General features: G+C 46.0%; 1 protein-coding gene across 2 annotated transcripts in view; it reads right to left on the bottom strand.

The window, feature by feature from the left end:
• The window catches only part of LOC140126212 (solute carrier family 45 member 3-like), a 35,524-nt gene extending 13,215 nt beyond the window's left edge, over positions 1-22,309 (bottom strand). The window contains exon 1 of one of the 2 annotated variants that reach the window (XM_072145415.1): positions 22,168-22,309. The gene's annotated coding sequence lies outside the window, so the exon portion shown is untranslated. Of the gene's footprint in view, positions 1-6,490; positions 6,900-22,167 lie in introns of those variants that run through there. The other variant, XM_072145416.1, reaches the window with a different exon arrangement.
• Between the last annotated feature and the right edge of the window lie 813 nt (positions 22,310-23,122).

Raw genomic sequence — 23,122 nt, 5'->3', positions numbered from 1 at the left:
CACACGATGGGCCCTTTCTACTGTGAAGAACGGGGAAAAGGTATCTGCAGGAAGCATATTTTTGAGCCAATTTTCAAAAAAGGATACCGGATCAGTCCCCTCCACTTTTTCGGGGAGACCAACCACTCTGACGTTGTTCCGTCGCAGGCGGTTTTCGAAGTCGTCAGCTCTGTCGATGGATGCAGACATTTGGCGCTGAAGCTCTCTTATCTGTGTCGGCATAGGCCTCTGGACATCCTCCACTTCAGATATTCTGCGTTCAGTTTCTGTTATTCGCTCTTTGGCTTTGTGAACATCGTGTCTTAAAAGAACAAAGTCCTGTCGCAGCTCATCCACCTTGGTAACCAGTTTGGATTGGCACCCATTAATGGCCGCCAGCACCTCTGCAAATTTGCGGTCCAGTTCAGTGGCCACGTCAGGCGGATCAGCGCCCTCTTCATAACTTACAAGCTGCGGCGGGCTCTGGGAGCCTTCAAAGAGGGAGGGAGAGGAGTTTGGGGACCCCTGAGGAGAGCAGGGCTGTGTGCGGGAGAATCTCCCCAACTTTTTGGCAGCGTTTGACTGAATCTGTGCAAGGACAGCTTGTGATGTGGAGCATTCCTGCGCATCCAGGGGTTCCAGGGACTGGAATGGAGGATCGTCATGGATGGATTCATCATCCGATGGAGGCGCAGACACCCCGGACGCTGCTTTTTGCAATTTAGCCGTCCTCCTCCGGTTACCCATGGCGTCTGGACAGGGGGGCCAGTGATAAACAATCGAGGAGCCTAGCGTCCAGTAATTAGCAGAGATACAGTCTAATCCCACGTGGAGTATTACAGCGGCACTGCAAGGGTTAATATAGAACAAAACCCAGGAGCAGGGGATCACTGGGAGTATGGTGGGCTGCACAGCTTGGGGTCCCCAGGTGAGAGGAGGGCAGCAGCAGGGGAATTACTTCCCTACCTTATTCCTGGCTGCAGTCCGGCAGTGACAGGGTTAACCCTGCGCGCCTAGGCCTCAGGCAGCGCAGGGGAGTCCAGCAAGATGGCGCCTCCGGCCGGATACAGGGCTGGCTGGAGCGCTGCAACGATCCCCTGACAGGGCAGGTCAGCAGCACAGCGGGTCGGCGGCACAGCACGGGGGGGGTTCCCTCCCCCGGTATTCAACACCGCTCCGGTGTGCAGCCGCGATGTCGGGCGGCTATGGTCCCGCCGCCGCGCGGGACACGTGGGAGGCCGCAGGAGCTGAAGTGCTGGAGGGGACCGCACGGAGCCGGTGACCGCCGCGATACCGCCACCGGAGTATGGGGGCAAGTACCCGCGGCACCGGGGAGCAGACTGGAGGGGGTACAGGTAAGGATGGCTGCCTGGGAAGGGTGATAGGGTGCCAGGTCCCGGGAGCTCCGCGGTGCACGTCCTCCTAGGTCGGCATCAGGCCACGCCAGGCATCTCACTTTAACAAAGGATAACTCTACTGTAAAAATAATCGGTAATGGCTAGACAATTCTGGAGGAGAGGACCACCTCTGATGTTCCAGTTGAGTAAGGATGGTTCCCTGACATATGTAGGCCCCACAGCTTCCTCCACACATACAATGATGGAACTTTCTCCACAAGAGGACTAATTTTGGGCTTTTTTCAGCTACCTCATACCCTCAGGGAAGAACCGTTAGTTGAATGAGATGTTGGTTTGGCCCTTTCTTGGCTTGGCACAGGACAGGCCAATTGATCTTCTACATTACAACTTACAAAGCCTCTTTTAAAGACCAGTCTTGATCCTGTAAACTGACTCCCAAGAGGCGAATGGTGAAAAATCATCACTCTATAAGAAAGACGTTACACTGTGTTCCCGACTTGTCTTACACATGAGCCCGGAAATACTCCAGGAATGTACAAGGTCTCGCTATATACATCAGACCCAAGAAAACCCAGCGAAACAAGTCCATTTTATATCAATCCACAGACACGCACACATAAGGTGGGACTAGCTATACTGAGGGGAGCCTACAGCCGCTGAATGCAGTCTATTGTCCTCTGTTATCAGCCATCTCAGGATGGGGATTAGCTAGGGGGATGACGGACAAGAGGACTATAGTCATTAACACTTTGGCTAAATATAGAAAATAACATATTAAAATTCCTTAAATGCCAGAACCGGTATTGGGTTCTATCCCGCAGAGATCTGCTACAAGACAAGCCATCTATGGTGATGCCATGTGTTGGGGGAGACTGGGTCAGGCATGTTGGGTTTTGACAAACCCAACTATATAATGTGTATGACGGAAGGATATTCCCTTCTTCTGAATGAGAACACATGCACACTTGGATGTTTATTGAGTGCATGAGTATAGGGGAAGGGTTGGGAGGAATAGATTTTGGCTATATGGCCGTAAACACGGAGCCGGACATAGGTTTTAGGTAGTCATTGGCCAAAAGGCACATTCGGCTATTCCTACCGACTCCACCAAATGCATGTACACTTTGCATCCCGGACATATACTAATAGGGGATACCCCAATACACATTATATAGTCACCCATCCTGCAGGGTATGCTCAACATTCATCTCTTTTGAGGGTACAGTCTATTAACAGTCTATTAGTGTCTATCACCAAGTCAATTGGCTCCAAACAGAGGTCGCATTAACGCCTGTACATGCATCGTAGACATGAATACAGGCAAATTTTACTCCTTTTCCTGCAGATGATTCATGTTTCTCGAGGATGCAGTTCCCGGCCTATAGAAAAAGTCAGGTGACTGGAGCAGAATTACTCATTGCAGGCTGTTCTTCTGTGCGCTCTTGCTAACAGAGCCATTGCAGGATCAGGTTGTCACACTGACAGCCCAATCAGTGGGTGTCACAGTACCCCCAAATACAGCGCTCATACTGAGGGGGGAGAGAGAGGCATGCATGAAATGTACATCTGCTCTGCATGTCTGTATACAGATCACTGACAACAGTGATCCAATGGGATGTTACCATAAGAGCACTGTTATATAAAAGAACATAGGGGAACACATAGGGGGGCATTTACTAAAGGCCCGATTCGCGTTTTCCCGACATGTTACCCGAATATTTCCGATTTGCGCCGATTTTCCCTGTATTGCCCGGGGATTTTGGCGCACGCGATCGGATTGTGGCGCATCGGCACCGGCATGCACACGACGGAAATCGGGGGGCGTGGCCGAGCGAAAACCCGACAGATTCGGAAAAACCGCCGCATTTAAAACAATAAAAGTGTCGCTTGGGACGAGCTTACCTTCACTTGGTCCGGCCCGGTGAACTTGAGTGCGTTCAGATGCTTTTCAGCGCAGCAGCGCCACCTGGTGGACGTCAGAGGAACTACCTTGATGCATCCCGTCCGGACCCGAATTCACCGTAGAGAACGCGCCGCTGGATCGCGAATGGACCGGGTAAATAAATCTGCCCCATAGTCTGGTCTGATACGCGGGCAGTGTCAGCCATAGTCTGGTCTAAGATGTCGGTAGTGTCTGCCATATTCTGGTCTGAGACATTTGCAGCGATGGCAATAGTCTTGTCTGAAACGTCGGCCATAGTCTGGACTGAGACGTTCACCATAGTCTGACACGTAGAGACAATAGTGACCGCACACCATATATGGGTGGTGCTCAATGTAGGATTCTCAATCCGTCCATAATCAACATAGAGACACACCAAATTAAATTTCATTGATTTTTATTTTAGTGCATATTTCACACAGTGGAGCCTTCCACGTAATGAATAAATATAAATTGTATATTTTTATACAGATCAGAAATAGTTTACGACGTTTCGGTTATCACGACCTTTGTCAAGCGTGATCTGGCAGCGTTTGTAGTAGTAGGTAGGAGAGAGGTGAGGCCGCGTTCACCATAGTCTGGTCTGAGACGTCGGAAGCGTCGGCCATAGTCTGGCCTGAGACGTTCACCATAGTCTGGTCTGAGACGTCGGAAGCGTCGGCCATAGTCTGGCCTGAGACGTTCACCATAGTCTGGTCTGAGACGTCGGAAGCGTCGGCCATAGTCTGGCCTGAGACGTTCACCATAGTCTGGTCTGAGACGTCGGAAGCGTCGGCCATAGTCTGGCCTGAGACGTTGGCTATAGTCTGGTCTGAAACGTCAGAAGTGTCGGTCATAGTCTGGTCCGGGGCGTTCAGTGGTCTGTGGTTCAGTGGTCGAAGGCTTGCATAATGTAAGATTACTAGATTTGCTTAACTTGGCTATTTACATACAGAAAACGCTGGCTGTAATTATTTTCTGCCACAAATAGCCGTCCATTAATGCCATAAACTTTTATGAGATACTTATTTGTATTATTGAAATTGCATACTCCTTCTCCGTTAAAAATACTCTTCAAAAATGGTAAGAGGAGTATTATTACCCTTCTTGTAAAGTGTGACCTCTGGCTCCAAATATTCATCCCATTCAGATTCATCAAAATGAAGTACAATACTGGACAATCCCTTTAATACATTTTGTAATACATTTTTGTAATAAATTCTGTCTGGGTTAAGCATTACCATGATGTCTGGAGTCAGGAAAGGTCGTTGCCGGGAATAATGTTGCTTTTTGGGGTTGGTTGTGAGTAACGCTCTGAGTTGGTCCTTGGGTAGGAGCCAATGTTGTGACTCTTTTGATAGTTACGGGACATTACGGTATTTCTTGATGTGACTATTGTGTGTAGGGAGCAATTGACTGGAAGCCATAGCAGAAGTATGGATCTGGTGGAAACGCCTCAATGATGTGGCTCATTCACAAACACCTTCCCAGTCTCTAGAAAAGGGTCTCCACCCAAGGATACCATAATCGTGCTCTGTGTAGAGCACTGACCTATTACAGCTACAATTCTAAAAATCTGATTAATAAAGCAGAATAAGGGGGAGGGTACAGTAACACAAAACTTTATTGTCCACCTCAACAAAGCAGAGAAACCGAGTAATGGGAAATTAGATATGAACGCTCCATTGCATCCAGTACACCTCAGAACTCAGAACCCGATCTGCTATAGTAATAAGATTTTTGGTGAGAAAACCTCATTTGAAGAATAAAGTAGATATAGCGGAACATTTATCATCTAGTCATCAAATAAATGCTAATAATGTGATTAAAGGGCCCCACAATCATCAGCAAAGGGGCATACAGGCTGCACAGCTACTCCATTTGGGAACAAGACCCAATTCTATTGATTGTTAGGACCCCCACATTTATCACCTTTAAGTGGATGTCAACTGATGGCTAAATCCCTGGTCTTATGATGTCACACAGGTGCTCGGCTCGTTATATCCCTGATCATGTGATGTCACACAGGAGCGCGGCTCGTAAAAAAATATCCCTGGTTATGTGATGTCTCACAGATGCATGGCTCGTTATATATCCCTGGTCATGTGATGTCACACAGATGCATGGCTTGTTATTTGTCTTTGGTCCTATGATGTCACACAGGTGCACGGCTCGTTATATCCCTGGTCATGTGATGTCACACAGGAGCGCGGCCTTGTTATATGCCTGGTCATCTGATGTCACACAGACGCACATGTCGTTATATCCCTGGTCATGTGATGCCACAGAGACTAATCAGAGCTGCGTGCTATAATGAGCCATGTAACTGTGAGACATCACATGACCAGTGATTTAACAAGCCGTGCACCTTTGGGACCTCACACGACCAGGGATATAAGGAGCTATGCATCTGTATGACATTACACGATTAGGGTTATAACAAGCCGTGCACCTGTGAGACATCACATGACCGGGGATATAACGAGCCATACACCTGAATGACATCACATGACCGGGGATATAACGAGCCGCGCACCTGTAAGACATTACATGACTGGGGGATATAACGAGCTATGCACCCGTGAGACATCACATGACCGGGGGAAATATAACGAGCTATGCACCCGTGAGACATCACATGACCGGGGGATATAATGAGCTATGCGCCCGTGAGACATCACATGACCGGGGATATATAACGAGCTGCGCACCTGTGAGACATCACATGATCGGGGGGATATAACGAGCCGTGCACCTGTGAGACATCACTTGACCTTAGACTGGTGTGTATTCAAAGGAAGTAAACATATAAGCTTCCTATAAAATAGCAGCAAGCAGAGATCTACAACACTGGGAGGAACTGGTAAAGAAAGTTTTCGGGGAAAAATTGTAGAACTCTTCATTACGCAATCTATTATTTGCTGAAAGTGGACAAACCCTTTAACTTAGTATTCATTGTTGAGAAGATAATACTGTAAAATTCCAATAGTCTGGCTTCTGGTAATCTGGAAGGTCTGGCTAGACAGATATGAGATAGATATGTAATAAGTGATACAGATACACAGATTTGAGATTTTTCCACTTACTCACATGTTTAAACTGTTTCTAAACTTTTCTATGAGCATTTGATAATCCAGAAAATCCATTAATCCGAAACCCAATAAATCCCAGATACAGTTTCATTACTTCTCTAATCATGCTTTATGCTAATTACCTACCATGCGGTACCTACCTGTAGCAGTCACCACAGCCATATAGCAGCCATGTTTCGTGTGTAGCCTGTACGCTGCTGTTCCTACACTGACCCCGCACTTTCTGATTCCCAGATTTTCTCTCATGCTCGGACGGCCTGTATCATATTATTTTCCCATCGCACCAACCTCTCCGCGGCGACTAAGAAGAGGCAGACAATGTCTCATTGTGTCTCCGGGCCGCCCCGCACTTACATCACTAGCACCCGGCCGCGCATTGGAAATACATAGATACTTCTTTCCATACAGAGATTCCCTTCCTGAACGTGACTTACTATAATTCCATCTATAGTATGACGTATACTATATACGGAGTACATTTTTGTAAAATGTCCCTTTAAGTAACTCTTAAAGGCACAGGGTGAGATTTATCAGAAGTATGTGAGCAGAACTGTGCTTGTTTTTCACAGCGACCAATCAGAGCTCAGCTTTCATTTGATAAACAGCTGTCAGAAAGTGAAAGCTGAACTCTGATTGGTTGCCGTGAGCAACTAGCACAGTTCTTCTCACACACTTCTGATAAATCTCTCTCTCTCTCTATATATATATATATATATATATATATACATATATATATAAAACAATGTGCGAAACCAACTTTCGAAGCGACACAATCCCCCCGTATTCCCAGCGAGGACATGACGAGGCAGGAATCTCCACGTTATTATGTCTGCAGCATCTGACCTCCTTCCATCTGCATTGGTTTTATGTCATACAGCTGTGTTTACACTGAGGCCCGAAATGAAAAACTTAACCCCTCCCCCACACCACCATAAGTCGTCACTGACGAGTACAGATGTAGTAGCGCCGAATGCGTCGCTTAACCTGAAGAATTCACCATAACACAAATATCAGCGATACAATATTAAACTCAGCTCTGGTACATCACAAAACATTCATATAGTAACCTAAAAAAATCCTGATAATTATGGAACCGGTCACCAGATTTTACCCATTAAACTCCCAACCCCCTTTCTAGAATTCCGTCTCACCCGTTTACCTATTAAAACATCTCCTCCAACATCATGTAACATGATCTCATGAGCTGAGAAGAGTCACTTTTTTTGCCAGAGATGAGTCACTTTTAGGGGCTGTGTCACTTCAGACGCTCCCATCTTCTGTTCTATAGCACCTAGAAACATTCTTATACTATATTCAAAGATAAAAATCTCATCTTTCAGACCATATCAGGATTATAGTTCTGTGATCTACGGAACCAGAGATACAGTTGAGAACTGGATTTTCTTTAATGGGCTGTATCCAGTGTCGGATGGGCCCACCACAGTACCAGCGGGCTGTAGTGGGCCCAATTTAAAACCTAATACTGGGTCCCAGAGTCTACCAGAAAACAACCCAATTTGGAGGATACTTGGGTGTATTTTTTTAGGGATAATTTTATTGGGTATATGCAAGAAACCCCAGTCCTATACTGCCTGTATCTCTGGTTCTGTAGACCGCAGAAACACAAGTCTGATTTAATCTGAAAGATGAGATTCTTATCTTTATCATGTAGTATATAAATGTCGGTGCTATATTACCAAAGATAGTGGATGTGAAGTGGCACTACCGTGCAGCCTCTAAACTTGACTCATCTCAGGGAAAATATGACTCATCTCATCTCATTGGATGAGATTTTTTTTTTATAGGTAAACTGGTGAGATTTCACATGAAAAATAAAATTCTAGAAAGGACATTTCATCCCCTACCTGAGGGGGGTGGTAGTTTAGTGTATGATAGGTTCCCTTTAAATTGAACTATTAAAAGGGTCATTTTCTAGTAATCCAATAACTGGGAGAATAAAAGCAATTCATGTGATGCAAATTCTGCTTCAAAATAAAGTGAGGCCTCCTGTCTTTTACCTCATCAGCCAGAGATTCCTGTCTATAAAATGGCGGCAGATGGAAGGTCATGTGATCTCTGTTCATGAACAAATCGCCCTGCCACAACCTTATGATAGTATTACTGGATAGATAGATCAAGGTCCTGGCAGGGTGATTGCTCATAGACAGAGATCACATGACCCTCCATCTGCGGCCATTTTAGGGACAGGGATGTCTGACTGATGAGGTAACAGACAGGAGGCTTCACTTTACATATCAAGAAAGCGGAGCAGAACTATTAGTAGATGTATATTTGTAAATTACCTCATATCCTGCCCCCCACACTTACACACATATTACATGAGGTAAAGTGGCCAACCCCTTTAATCACATTCCCAGAGACCCCCACTGCGCTTTATAAAATTCAGTCATTATTCACATGATGCACTGGATAGCATCAAGTGATGTCCCATAATCTACATTGTACAGGAGAGCACATGACAAGTCACCTCAAACACTGAGGTAAAGGTCACCACTTCATACAAGACTATTTAAAGGCACGGGCCCCGTCTTCGGAAACAGCTAGCTGTACAGAATCTGAGCAGCCCATACCGTACATACTCATCGTCGATACAGACAACCCTAAGGTTGATGGCACACATGGCGTTTTGAACCCGTTTTTAAGCAGTCCGTCCAAAAACGCATCAGTTTTTGACCAGTTTTAATTAAGATAAATTGGGAAAACCTGTCAAAATGGATACGTTTTCAAAAAACGCATGTGTTTTTTGAGGGACTACTTAAAAACGGGTTCAAAACGCCACGTGTGCCATCACCCTTAGGCTACATTCACACGATGTATGCCCGCCGTACCGTAGTACGGCGGGCATACATCGGCGCTGCGGAGAGGAGCAGGGGATGAGCGCTGCTCACCCCCGCCCCTCTCCACAGGAAGATATAGCGCACGGCGCCGTATCACGAGGAAAGATAGGACATCCTATCTTTTCCCGGGCTAAGGAGCGGTACGGTGCCGCACGTGTGCTGCACCCTACCGCTCCCGTACTGGGCTGTGTACAGGAAGTGTATGGGGGACGTATATCGGACGTATATACGTCCCCCATACATGTGTGTGAATGCAGCCTAAGAGAAGAAAATTACGGGCCCTGAAGGGGTTCCCATCTATAATGTCCCATAGGACCCCCATTAACCATTGAGCATTTGCTATCAAATATCAGTATTCTTAAAGGGAGTGTATCAGCAGTTTTGACTATGTGTAGGTATTGTCTCTGGAGAGATGTGTAATCATACCTTTGTGTATGTTGCTGTGTATGTTGTTAGTAGCAGCAGGACTGTGAAATAGGGATTTATATTACAGGATTGTAGCTTCTGGGGTTGTGTCCTTACACTGCTGTGCTCTGTGGTATCTGCATATAGTGTTAAGCATTGTGTAACCATGCCTTTGTGTTTGTTGTTCGTAGGAAAGTCAGCAGGAATGTGAAAAATGGATTTATATTCCAGGAATGTAACATGTCCTCACACTGCTGTGCTCTCTGCAGACAGTGCTAGGTATTGACCCAGGAGAGCTGTGTAGTCATACCTTGTTGTGTGTTGTTAGTATCAGCAACATGACTATTAGAAATGGATTTACTATCGAAAATGGAGGGCTCCTGAGGCATTACCAGAGCCCCTCCATGCTGCAGCTTCACAGGCTGTTACGCTGTCTCCTCCTTAGCAGTGTCCCTCCCTCTGCCTGATGTAATCTCACCACAGCACAGGATGTCTTTTAGCATACAGTGCTCATGCACAACGTAAAAGCCTGTGAAGCTACAGCATGGAGGGGCTCTGGTAACACCTCCAGAGCCCTTTTGGCTCATTTGCATATTTTTTAAATTTGATATTAGAAGGAAGGAGGCCATGGATAAGAAATATATGACTGTTTCCACAGTCACAGTGCCTGGATCTATCAGGATGGATTTTCATGGTAGATTTCCTCTAACGGGAGCTGTGTAATACTCCATTACTCCTGCGGGGGCAGTGCAGGGAAATGACTCACTTGCCGGTAGTTTCCCCTGCAAATTATTACTGATGACTGGGGGTCACAGAAGTAGAGAACTTGGTCATTGTCTAATTTTTGGGAATAAAGGATGGACTATGCCCAAAAATGTTCTTAAAGGGATCTGTTATTTAATGAATGAAGAGTTGGAAATTGGAGAACCCCTTTAAGGGCCGGACTGTGACACTGAATGGTTTGTGAAATACAAAGGAGATGTATTGTACATTGTCACAGCGGGAAGGGACAGACTGTGCTGCGAAACAAAGACGGACATTGGCAACGCAAGAGGAGTCCGGTAACACGATCCCCCCCAGAACCGAGGATCCGAGGAGTAACATCTCACGTTCTCAGTAACCGGCCATTCAGTTGTCACAGCTGGAGAGAACTGGAAGCGCAGTAGGATTTTTGGAATTTTTTGGTATATACAAGTTTTTGATACAAAAGGCCCCTCAGCTGCTGCACAACCTCATCATACACACCTCAGCTGCTGCACAACCTCATCATACACACCTCAGCTGCGGCACCACCTCATCATACACACCTCAGCTGCTGCACAACCTCATCATACACACCTCAGCTGCTGCACAACCTCATCATACACACCTCAGCTGCTGCACAACCTCATCATACACACCTCAGCTGCTGCACAACCTCATCATACACACCTCAGCTGCTGCACCACCTCGTCATACACACCTCAGCTGCTGCACCACCTCGTCATACACACCTCAGCTGCTGCACCACCTCATCATACACACCTCAGCTGCGGCACCACCTCATCATACACACCTCAGTCTTAAGTCATGGGCACTGCACATGAGGGGCACGCCCCCTTGACACTTTAATTCCTGACAATGCTCATAAATATCACAGGTCAGTGCGATTTCTAGACTGCGTTTCATTCATTCAGGTTTGGTGCCCCTTAAAATGTCAAAAAGCATCAACCACAATGGTTGGGGGGGGGCATGAGGACGAGGTCAGGGGGGAGGGGGAGTAGGGTATATATTTCTTGGTATACAATACAGTGACACTTGGCCCTCCCCAAGGGGCCGCATTGAAACCTTCTTAATGAATCTTTCCTATTGATTGAAATATGGCCGAGGGGACGGGACACAATAGAATCCGGCAGATTGTGAATAATTTGAGGAATGTTAAACATCTCCGGTGCCTGACTGAGGCCCGGACTGTTCTATGGGAATGAAAGGCTGATCCCACACTTAATGGCTCGAAATCTGATCTCCCCCTCTATGGATGAAGCAGAATAACAGTTACACTTCACATCAGTGCCAAAACAAAACTAAGGGGAAAGCATTAAAGGGGCGGACAACCAGCTCAGTATTCAGCCCGGAGGTGTGACCATACAAACTGCAGCCAGTGTAAGCTATTGTCCCTGGAGAGATGTGTAACCAAACCTTTGTGTATGTTGTTAGTAGCAGCAGGACTGCTAAATATGGATTTATATTCCAGTATCTTGGGGCGTGTCCTCACACTGCTGTGCTCTCTGCAAACACTGTTAGGTATTGTCCATAGAGAGAGTTGTAATCATACCAGTGTGTGTGGTCTTAGTAGCAGCAGGACTGTGAAATGTGGATTTTATTCCAGGATTGCAGCTTTGGGGGTGTGCCCCCTCACACTGCTTTGCTCTTAGCTCTCTCCAAACAGGTTTAGGTATTGGCCCTGGAGATCAGTATAATAATACCTTTGTGTGTGTGTTGTTGGAAACAGCAGGACTGTGAATAATGCATTGTGAGGATTGTAGCTTCTCCGAGTGCACTAGAGACCTGTCCTTACACTGCTGTGCTCTGTGCAGACAGTGATCAGGGTTGTCCCCGGAATCATACCTGTGTGTATATTATTAGTTGCAGCAGGACGGTGAAATATAGATTTATATTCCAGGTTTTGTCCTGGGGGCATATATACTCACACTGCTTTGCTCTGTGCTCTCTGAAAGACAGCATTAGGTATCTTCATTGTAAAAGATGTGAACTCATATCTTCACTGTAAAATATGTGGACTCATACCTGAGTGTATGTTATTAGTAGCAGCAGGACTGTGAAAATGTTATTTAAATTAAATAAGGATTAAATCTGGGGATGTGCCCTCACACTGCTGTGCTCTTAGCTTTCTGCTTTGAGTATCTCCACAGCCCTCAGCCCTTCTCCTCGGCTCCGAGTAACTGCTATAATATTCAACCAGAAGTTGTAGCTTTTGCTTAGAGTAAAGGGGGGAGTGTGTGGAGCAGCTCAATTCAGAGAGATAAGAGCACAGCAGTGTGAGGACACGCCCCCAACGCACAGAGATGTTACAATCCTGCAATATAAGGACAGAGCATGCTCCAGGGCATGTCAAGGCTACTGACAGATCCCTTTAACAGTGTTTCCTACTACGGATATTTATGGGATTTTGATTAGGTCTACCATATTTCAAGTGTCTAAAGAAGGCTGGGTTTGGATGGGGGGGAGGGGTCTCCAAACTCCCCTCCATTGGCAAAGGTCAGGGGGAAGAAGGGTCAGATATGTTAGAACTTATATATTGGGGACTGTGCCCTTAATTGTATTATTGTCTTATGGCCTCAGTCCTTGGACCACTCATGAGACATCACCTGATCTTCTGTGATGCACCAGAGACCCCCCACCCCACCTCCCCGTCCACGCACCGTTTACCAGACAAACACAACCTGGGGGATGTTACTTTGCCAGAGGATGAAGTGGAACCTTTGATCCGACGCTTTGATCAGTGAAACCTCAGACAGTTGTAGGGATGGAAGATCTAAGACATGAAAAGGGGACAAAGATTCCTTAAAGGGAACCTGTCACCTGCACGGACACACAATGAGGACCACGTATGACTCTCCCCTTCCATCATGAACTCAATGGAGCATGAGAGGTAAATGTCCAAGCTCAGTTTCCGAACCTTTGCCCCGCTATACATTACATACAGCAACCAATTGTCCAAGGTTCCTTAAAGGAAACCGGTCACCTGCACAATAGAGTAGATAACCAAACATGATTCAGACCTTGAAGAGTCCATCATTAACTCACTGGAGTGCTAAAGGTCCAAGTTCATTCCCAGAACCTTTGCCGCCTGCTATACATTACATACAGCAACAAATTGTCCAAGGGTCCTTAAAGGCAACCTGTCACCTGCACAATAGAGTAGATAACCAAACATGATTCAGACCTCAGAGTCCGTCATGAACTCACTGAATAGGTAAAGGTCCAAGTTCAGTCCTAGAACTTTGCCACCCACTCTGTCTTATCCAGAACTTTACAGCAGTGGAATATCAGAGATATCTTAAAGGCAACCTGTCACCTGATATCACAATATCACGATGTCACCACGACAAAGGTGACTCTTCCATGGATGAATCCTTAAAATGGTCCATCATGACCCTCACTGGAGAGGTTAAAGGTCCAAGTTCAGTCCTAGAACCATTCCCAGACGCTATAGAACTTTATAGCATTGAAGATTCCCACAGCACTGAAACACAATGGAGTAGACAACCACATATGACTCTTACCAAGTTTAGAGAGTCTACCATGAAATCCGTGGAGGCGCATGAGAGGTTAAGGTCCAAGTTCAGTCATAGAACCTTTGCCACCTGCTATGTATTATATAACACTATAGAGCAACAGATTATTGGGGGTTCTTTAAAGGCAACCTGTCATCGGCACAATAGAGTAGATAACCACATAAAACCCATCCCTTATAGAATCCTTGAAGAGATAAAGGTCCAAGTTCAGTTCCAGAACCTGCACCACCCAATAGACGTCATATAAATCTATGTAGCAGCAGATTGTCAGAGGTGCCAGAAGTTGGACCCTCACCAATCAATCTTTGACAACCTATTCTACAGATTGGTCATCAGTGATAAAACTGTGGACAATTCCTTTAAATCTCACCAAACATATTAGACAGCTGTCAGCTGAGCTTGAACCCGGGCATCGATCATCTCCATCCATCCCGATAAAATATGAAAACCTGGATGATCACGTTAAACTTGAATAGGGAAAGCGGATAAGGGGCGGCCAGATACCCCTAGCAGCCCATTGTCCAATGATCCCAAATACAGTCCCAATGACCCCACAGAGGAATCCCTATATACTGCAGGATGTTACATGCGACACCATAATGTTCCTATTAACACAACAGGGGATGTACACTGTTACCAGGACGAGCCGCAGCTGAGGAGGAAATACATTAAACCATGACCTCGGCGCAGGTGGCCGCCATATGCTTCTGGGGGACACGCAATCCCTGATATTAAAGGGGGTGAGAATACGTGTGAGTGTCGTATATTAGTATAGATGAGCATATGATCCAAAACGAGTAAGATTTGGCATCACATTGTGGGCACACAGAGGTACAGTACTCACCCTCAGCATTTCAAAGCCTTTTAGGTGCCCCATCCAAACCTTTAAAGGGGGCCTCTCACCATCTCCAGATCTTTGCAGTAGTTAATACCTTCTACTCCACTGATTCCGGAACAGTTGGAATTTTTTCTCTAGCCCTTACCGTTCCCAAGAAATCAGTGCTTTAAGTTGCTTCAATTAGGCTCTTTACTGACAAATAGGAAGGGTCAGACACTCTGCTCCGCCCTTTTGACAGTTGAGTACCTAATTAACATATTGAACTCGAAAACTAACAATATTGTTTGCTCGGGAATGGTGCGGGCTAGAGAAAAAATTCCAACTGTACCGGAATCAGTTCGAGACTACCTATTACAGGATAGAAGGAGTTGGCAAAAGCGGCAAAAGGTCCTCCTTAAAGGGGTTGTAAAGCATGGTTGGTAATTCCCAAAAAACGCTCTTCTCCTGACCATTGGTAGTGTGTGATATTGTATTATTCAGTTTTATACAGATGAGCTGCAATACCGGATGTCTGCAGCCATGTTTTTCATCAGCTGGACAACCCCTTTAAGTGAGAAGTCTAATTACATGTAAAAAAAGTCAAGCACCTTGACTCTCTATCGAAAGCAGTTGCTAGAGAAAGAAGGATGGGACAGGTGGCTTTCAACATGCCCAATCGTTTCAACCATTCAACAATGGTTACTCCCTTCTTTATGAGAACACATGCACACTCAGCTGAGATGAGTATGCAGGAAAAAGCCTTTGAAAGTAGTAAAATCTGGACCTGGAAAATTGAGAGCACCTCTGACACTCTCAGCCTCAGCCTCACCCTAAATAGCCTCTTCACATCAGCTTTGACGTAACCCCAGTGGGTCATCAGGGCACAATACATAAGAGCCACCCCTGTTATAGGACCCAGCGCTGAATCAATGGGACGTCACCTGAATGCCACCACTGTGATACACTCCTAGGCGGACACATAGGAACGTTATACACCCCCTTGCCCTACTCCCGTGGAGCACAACGTAACAAAATATTTATTTTGGAAATTTTCCTCTTACTAGAGGGATACATTCATATAGAAGAACATACGATTGCAGAAATTCTCTCCTGACACATAAGGCGCTTGTCTAGTTCCCCTACTATTCGCTACACGGATCATCTCCTGACCTGGAGGACTCATCACCTCCATGCATTTCACAGCGAGTTATAGAACTATGGTGTAATACTTCCTTTGTCCTGCGGGGGTGCTGTAGAGAAATTAGAGGTGGATTTCCTCTACACATCATAAATGATCGCCGTGATCTTCGCAAAATATCCCCCTATACTCAGCCTATTATTGGTAAACCTTTCTAATAACATGGGGGGGTCCGAAGCAGAACACCACACATGCCCTAACCCAGCTTTATCCAGATAGGATGGCAGAATTATAGGAAAGCTGGGTGAGGCCATTGCTATATACGAGGGGTAAAAGTAAGTCCCATTGTGCAACTTTATTAGCTGTTAACATATGGACGTCATATAACGTACAGGGGGGAGTTGTGTAACAGTGTGCGACATAATTTATAGTCTGTACTCAGCATGTGTAGTAATGAATGTACTACAGCACATATAGGGTTACTTGCCAAGTCATCACACGGGGTGGTGGTCTCCTTATCCTGCCTGTCCATGAAGATCTACAGCTCATACTTACATTACACATAAGATCTCGCCCAACACATGCACCCTCAGCTCGGCTGAGCATGTACATAGCTTGACTTGTCATTCCAGAGGAAAATGTATCTACCACAGATCAAAAGGATTTGGCGACCATACCCCCTTGACCAATCCGTTACCCCCCACCCCATCCCTGACTTCCAGGGGGTCCCTTGGACCGCATACACATTAGATGGGTGACCATTACCAACAGCCAACTACCTAATGGTAGATATGCAATGGGCATGTGTTTTTTACATTTTTTTTAGCTATTGGTTCCATTGGATTCATGCTTGATCAACTGACAGCTATTACCCCAGACCACCTCTTCACATGCATGCTCAGTTTAAAGGAAATCTACCACCAGGATGAAGGATTGTAAACCTAGCACACTGACATACTGGTGAGTGCCCCCTCTGGCAAGTACTGCCGTTCTTTTAGCTTCTTAGGACCTTGGTTTTACAATAAAAAGGTTTAAAAAAAATATGCAAATGAGCCTCAGGGGCTCCAGACTCCATAGATGTCAATGGAGCTTGGAGCCCCGACGGCTCATCTGCATAACTTTTAAAACCTCTTTTTCTTAAAAACAAAGGCATACAAAGCTACAAGAAGAGAAAATCCTGCCAGAGGGGGCACACACGAGTATGTCAGTGTGCTTGGTTTACAATCATTTATCCTGGTGGTAGATTTCCTTTAACTAGTATGTTCTCAAGAGGGGAGGGAAATAAGCTGTTATTAGACACCCCTTTTAGAGAGTGTCTTTCCTCTCTGGGTATTTCTCACCCTGGAGGACCTGATCATTGCTTTGAATGGGCGATATGTAATACTTTATTTCACCTGCGGAGGCAGCGTAGGAAAATTAAACACTTACTGCAAGGTTTCAGCAAAAATTGCTGGGATTTTCGGCACCAGGACCCTAATAACATGTAAGGACAATCCCTTTAACGCAGCCTGCCACCAGGACCAGGGTGCATTGTTACCAGAGATACAAAGTATCAGGCATGTACGGAATGGAATGTATCATGTACAAGCGGCTTATAGCAGATACTGATAGCAGTCAGCTATGTGTCAATGTATCCAACAAGATCCCAGCTGCATTCCCCGCTAGATTTACTGTCCTGCGCTGGATTAAAGACAAAGTCCTAAAACTAAACATCCGGGTCGTTAATTAAGTAAATCATTAGTAACGGTGGAGGAGAGTGTGGGCACCGATACCGCAACATTAACGGATAAGTCATCGGCTAGTTCAGAGCCCCCCAATCAAGCCCCAAAAATCTATGTTTACCAAAAATGTGTAAACCACCTAACTTTCCTACAGTACTTCCATCATGGCTATGACCCAGCTTTCCAAGGGACATCAGCAGCAGTCGCTTGTCGTACTAGTTGTATCATGGCTTTCCTCACATAATGGGCATGCCAGCAATATGGCACAAGACCACTACCAGCGCTGGACTGCTGGGGGAAAGAAGAGAATTTCTATAATACCAGATAACATTCTGCCCGCCTGCAGTCACCACTAGAGGGAGCTTCCTGTATACAGTGTTATTACTCAGTTCAGTGGATAAGCAGTATACAATGAACTCATCACCTCCACCTAATGTCCACCTGCAGTCACCAGTAGAGGGAGCTTACTGTATACAGTGTTATTACTCAGTTCAGTGGATAAGCAGTATACAGGCGGTCCCCTACTTAAGAACACTCGACTTACATACGACCCATAGTTACAAACGGACCTCTGGATATTGGTAATTACTGTACTTTAGTCCTAGGCTACAATAAACAGCTGTAACAGTTATCAAATGTGTCTGTAATGAAGCTTTAGTGTTAATATTGATTCTTATGATAACCCAACATTTTTAAAATCCAATTGATGCAGAGACCAAAAAAGTTCTGGCTGGGGTTACAATGATAAAATATACAGTTCCGACTTACATACAAATTCAACTTAAGAACAAACCTACAAGCCCTATCTTGTATGTATCCCGGGGACTGTCTGTACAATGAACTCATCACTTCCACCTAATGTCCACCTGCAGTCACCACTAGGGGGAGCTACATGAATATAGTGTTATTACTCCATTCAAAAGAATGGAGTGAACTCATCCGCTCCACCTGATATCCCTTGAAAGATAAAATTCTGTAGACTAGAAGTCACCACTAGATGGAGCTTTCTGTACGCAGTGTTATATCTCAGTTCAATGGATATGCAGAATGCTGATATCCCTTTAAAGATAACATTCTGTCCACCTGCAGTCACCATTAGAGGGAGTTTCCGGTATACAGTGTTATTACGGAGTTCAATGGATAAGCAGAATGCACTGAACTCATCAGCTACCCCTAATATCCATTTAAACATAACATTCTGTCCACCGGCAGTCACCACTAGAGGGAGCTTACTGTATACAGGATTGTTACTCAGTTCAATGGATAAGCAGAATGCACTGAACTCATCAGATCACTCTGATATCCCTTTAAAGATAAAATTCTGTCCACCTGAAGTCACCACTAGAGGGAGCTTCCTGTATACAGAGTTATTAGTATGCAGTATACTCATCACTAAGGGTTAGCGCAGGAATCCAGAATGATGGTCTCTTAAAGGCGGTTTTGCAGGTCAGTGGGGATCACTTGGCACCTCCATGTAATGCTCAGTTCGGGCCTGAGTTGCAGCGACCATGCATAACCACAACATAGTGTGTGGTGCTCTGCACCCTGTACTAATCTATGGCTGGCTCTCTCTATAACCTTATGTAAATTCACGATCATTCAAATCAAAGCATCAAAATTCCCAAAAAATTCATCACAACAAAACCTTTCGTCTAAAGGGACACAACATTCCGAATCAGAGTGTCCCTTTAAGGACGGACGCCCAAGCTCTGTAGATAATTGGTGGTAGAAACTTGTATGACATCAATGTGTTATTATATACAATGTGTCATCGCAGCCTCTGCCAAGTGAGAGCACAGAGGAGGAGAAGACACAATCCATCCTGCTGACTGTCTCCAGGCCCCTGAGTTATCACTATAGTCTATCCCTGCAGGCGGAGGACCCCTGATAACACCAGGGGAGGGGGGGCCTGCCTTTGGTATGCAGATCTGCATGGACAACAGGCACAAGTAGCTTCATGTATCTTCTATTGACCAGATGATAAAAGAACAATAGCCCCGAAAACTAAGACCCTCCAGCTACTACAACTCCCATTACAAAGCAAAAGGTAAACATATGGAGAGGTCAGTGTCAGTCTGCTGGACATAAAGCCACGTTACTATCAATAATGGATGGAATCCCAATCCTAGAAGACGTCTTCATCTCCGATTTCCCTCCAGAGGGTGTAGGGCTTCATCATCAGCTCAGGATCAATTTACAGATATACTCCAGAGTAACAGGGGCAACAGGATATCAGAGGATGAAATACCAAGAATAACCACAAGAGAGATGTGGCGCCATTTCTGGAGAATATTGGTCAAGTTTTCAGAATTCCGAGTCCTGGTAAATCCTACAATGTTTATAGTGACAGACCAGGGACATGACCGATATCATCACACTGACCCCGAGACTTCACTGTCCAGACAAATGGACTCCATATTAAAGGGGCTTAGACAATCCCTTTAATAAATGGGAACCCAAGGTCAAATGATGCCGACCTCCACCCCGGCCAACGATAATGAAGCTAAGGGTCACCAAAAGTGCAGCTCCTGAAGAAGTAGGCAAAATGTGATGCATGATGGGATATTGTCTGGTGGGCCACAAGTGGGCATGAGACCCCAGAGGGTGGCACAGGGTGAGAAGCTTCCGCTAGACTCTCTAGTCTCTACTTTCCAGTGACTTATCTCCCCAAGAACAAAAGGATCCAACTGTGCAATCCTTATCTACCCAACAGATGCCATTGGGGCAGATGACGTCCCCAATAAACATAAGGGGGTCTACCGAACCCTTTGATGTGCCTCTGATATGTTTGTACGGTTCCTGCTGTGCCAGACTTGGACCATTTAACTTACACATGGTCAATGGCACAAAAACACTGAGGGGAAAGGCCTAAATGCAACTTATGTATTGGTCCTGAGATACAGGAGAGACACTTATGGTCCCACAGGGCTCCTAGGCCGTGATATGACTGCTCCCCTATATGTGATCCCTAGACCAGAGATGGGTCCTCCTAGACCAGAGAGATATCCCGCTAGACCAGAGAGGATTCCCCCTTGACCAGAGATAAGTCTTGAAGACCAGAGAAATGTCCCCTAGACCAAGACTAGACTTTAAACCAGAAATATCTCCTAGGCCAGAGAAGAGCCAACCTAGGCCAGAGAAGAGCCAACCAGAGAGGAGCCAACCTAGACCAGAGAGGACTCCCCCTAGACCACAGAGGAGCCCCCATAGGCCAGAGAGGAGTCTCCCTAGGCCAGAGAGGAGCCCCCCCCCCTAGGCCAGAGAGGACTCCCCCTAGACCACAGAGGAGCCCCCATAGGCCAGAGAGGAGTCTCCCTAGGCCAGAGAGGAGCCCCCCCCCCTAGGCCAGAGAGGAGCCCCCCTAGGCCAGAGAGGAGCCCCCCTAGGCCAGAGAGGAGCCCCCCTAGGCCAGAGAGGAGTCTCCCTAGGCCAGAGAGGAGCCTCCCTAGGCCAGAGAGGAGCCCCCTTAGGCCAGAGAGGAGCCCCCTTAGGCCAGAGAGGAGCCCCCCTAGGCCAGAGAGGAGCCCCCCTAGGCCAGAGAGGAGCCCCCCTAGGCCAGAGAGGAGCCCCCCTAGGCCAGAGAGGAGCCCCCCTAGGCCAGAGAGGAGCCCCCCTAGGCCAGAGAGGAGTCCCCCTAGATCAGAGAAATGTCTCTTAGACCAGAGAGAGGTGTACTCTACACCAGAAATATCTCCTGGACCATAGAGGAGTCCTCCTAGAACAGAGGTCTAGATATGGGAGAGACCCCCTAGACCTCTCTATACGTTAAAGTTGCAGATGACCTGACCATGGTCACAAGCGATATAATGAGGCCCCCATCACATTCCGGACATAATCCCCTGTTCTGTATCTCTACACTTCCTCTGAAACCATTAGACCCCCATTATAGACAATGAGGGTGTATCAGGCATCGCTGGGGTCTCCTATGTCAGATCCGCTGATAATACACACGTGAACACTGACAATAAAACCGAAACCATTCCTTATAGAATCTAGCGGATCCTAAGTCAATGTGGTCCAATAGGCGCCACATAGAAACCTAACGCTTGTGTGAACAGAACCTTATTGAAAGATTCAGTATAGACCTGTATACAGACATTTTTGATATATCCTGTATGTATATTGCGCGGTCTATATACCACTATACGTTGGCTGTGTGACCAGCGAGACACATCATAGCGGGGGCTAGAAATTACACACAAATAAGCCCCCAAGTGATAGCAATATCCCCCAAGTGATGGAAATATAGACCAAAGCTCCAGATAATCCCATAATATATCATATACTCCATCCTATAGATCATATAGAATAGGTGAGTGGCCAGGTGCTATGCTGTCGGACTACAACTCCCAGCAAAACACTCTCTCTATACTGGTATACTGGGACTTGTAGTTATTACACCTCATTAATAACTGTAAGTTCGGAAAGTTAGTAAAAGTTTTAGTAACTTTTCTTCCTGCAAGTGACAATAACATCAGAGACTGTTGGATACTTGTACGAGGTATCTGAGCAGTGACGGGACACGTGACCCGGTGGCTGAGATACAATGTATCAGCCCGGACTGGTTGGAATTCTCTTACCTCATCCTTCCGGTGATTGCGGCGATCTGATTGCGATCTGATTGGGTCAGATCTCCCGGCACCGGGGGCATTTACAATGTGATCGGTGGTCGGAAGTTCCAGACTCCGGGAATTGGAGGCAGCAACAAAAAAAAAGCAGGAAACGGAAACTCCAAAAAGAGAGAGAGAGAGAGAGAGAGAGCTGAGGAGTGTGAGAGACAGTCAGAGAGGAGAGAGACAGCGAGGGGGGAGACCTGAGAGGAGGGATGGGTGGGCTCAGCTCAGGAGAGAGGGGGAGAAGCCCATCATTACTCACATCACTTCCATATCATATTATAGCCTCCTACAAGGGCACAAGATAAACCCCAAATTATCTAAACTTTTCCAAGGTGTCACAGTAAAGTGGATGTGATTTAAAGGGGCTGTCTATGAATAGGTCAATAGATTGTCTTTACTATGGCAGATCAGATTTTTACCCCTCAGGTAGGGGATGAAATGTCCGTTCTAGAATTTCACTCTTTTACCTATTTAAAAAAAAAATCTCCTAAGTAATGGGATAATGAGCAGAGAAGAGTCATATTTTGCGTGAGATGAGTCAAGTCTAGAGGCTGCCGAGAGAGAGTGTCACTTCAGATCAGGTCTTCTTCAGTTCTGTAGTACCTAGAAACATGCTGCTGGTGTCATATTAAAGACTGCATCAGGCTTGTGGTTCTGTGATCTCGCAGGAACTGGATCTTTACCAGCAGCCTGCAATGGCAACTATGGCCCACATTTATGAAATCGTTTGCGCCACTTTTCTGTTTGATTTTGCACAGAAGAGAAGGTGCAGACTGCGTGCACATGTGTTTATGAAGCGTCTCCGCCAGTTTTGTGCCCACAAAATTTTGCACATAAATGGACGTTCTGGTGCTGATCGTCACGGTGCGCCACATTTATTACTGCGACTCGAAATATAGGGACTATACATGGATACTAT

This window comes from Engystomops pustulosus, chromosome 4 (genome assembly GCF_040894005.1).
Source record: "Engystomops pustulosus chromosome 4, aEngPut4.maternal, whole genome shotgun sequence".
Lineage (NCBI taxonomy): Eukaryota > Metazoa > Chordata > Amphibia > Anura > Leptodactylidae > Engystomops > Engystomops pustulosus.
Note: the sequence above shows the minus strand (reverse complement) of the source record. Positions and strands in the feature narration are given on the sequence as shown.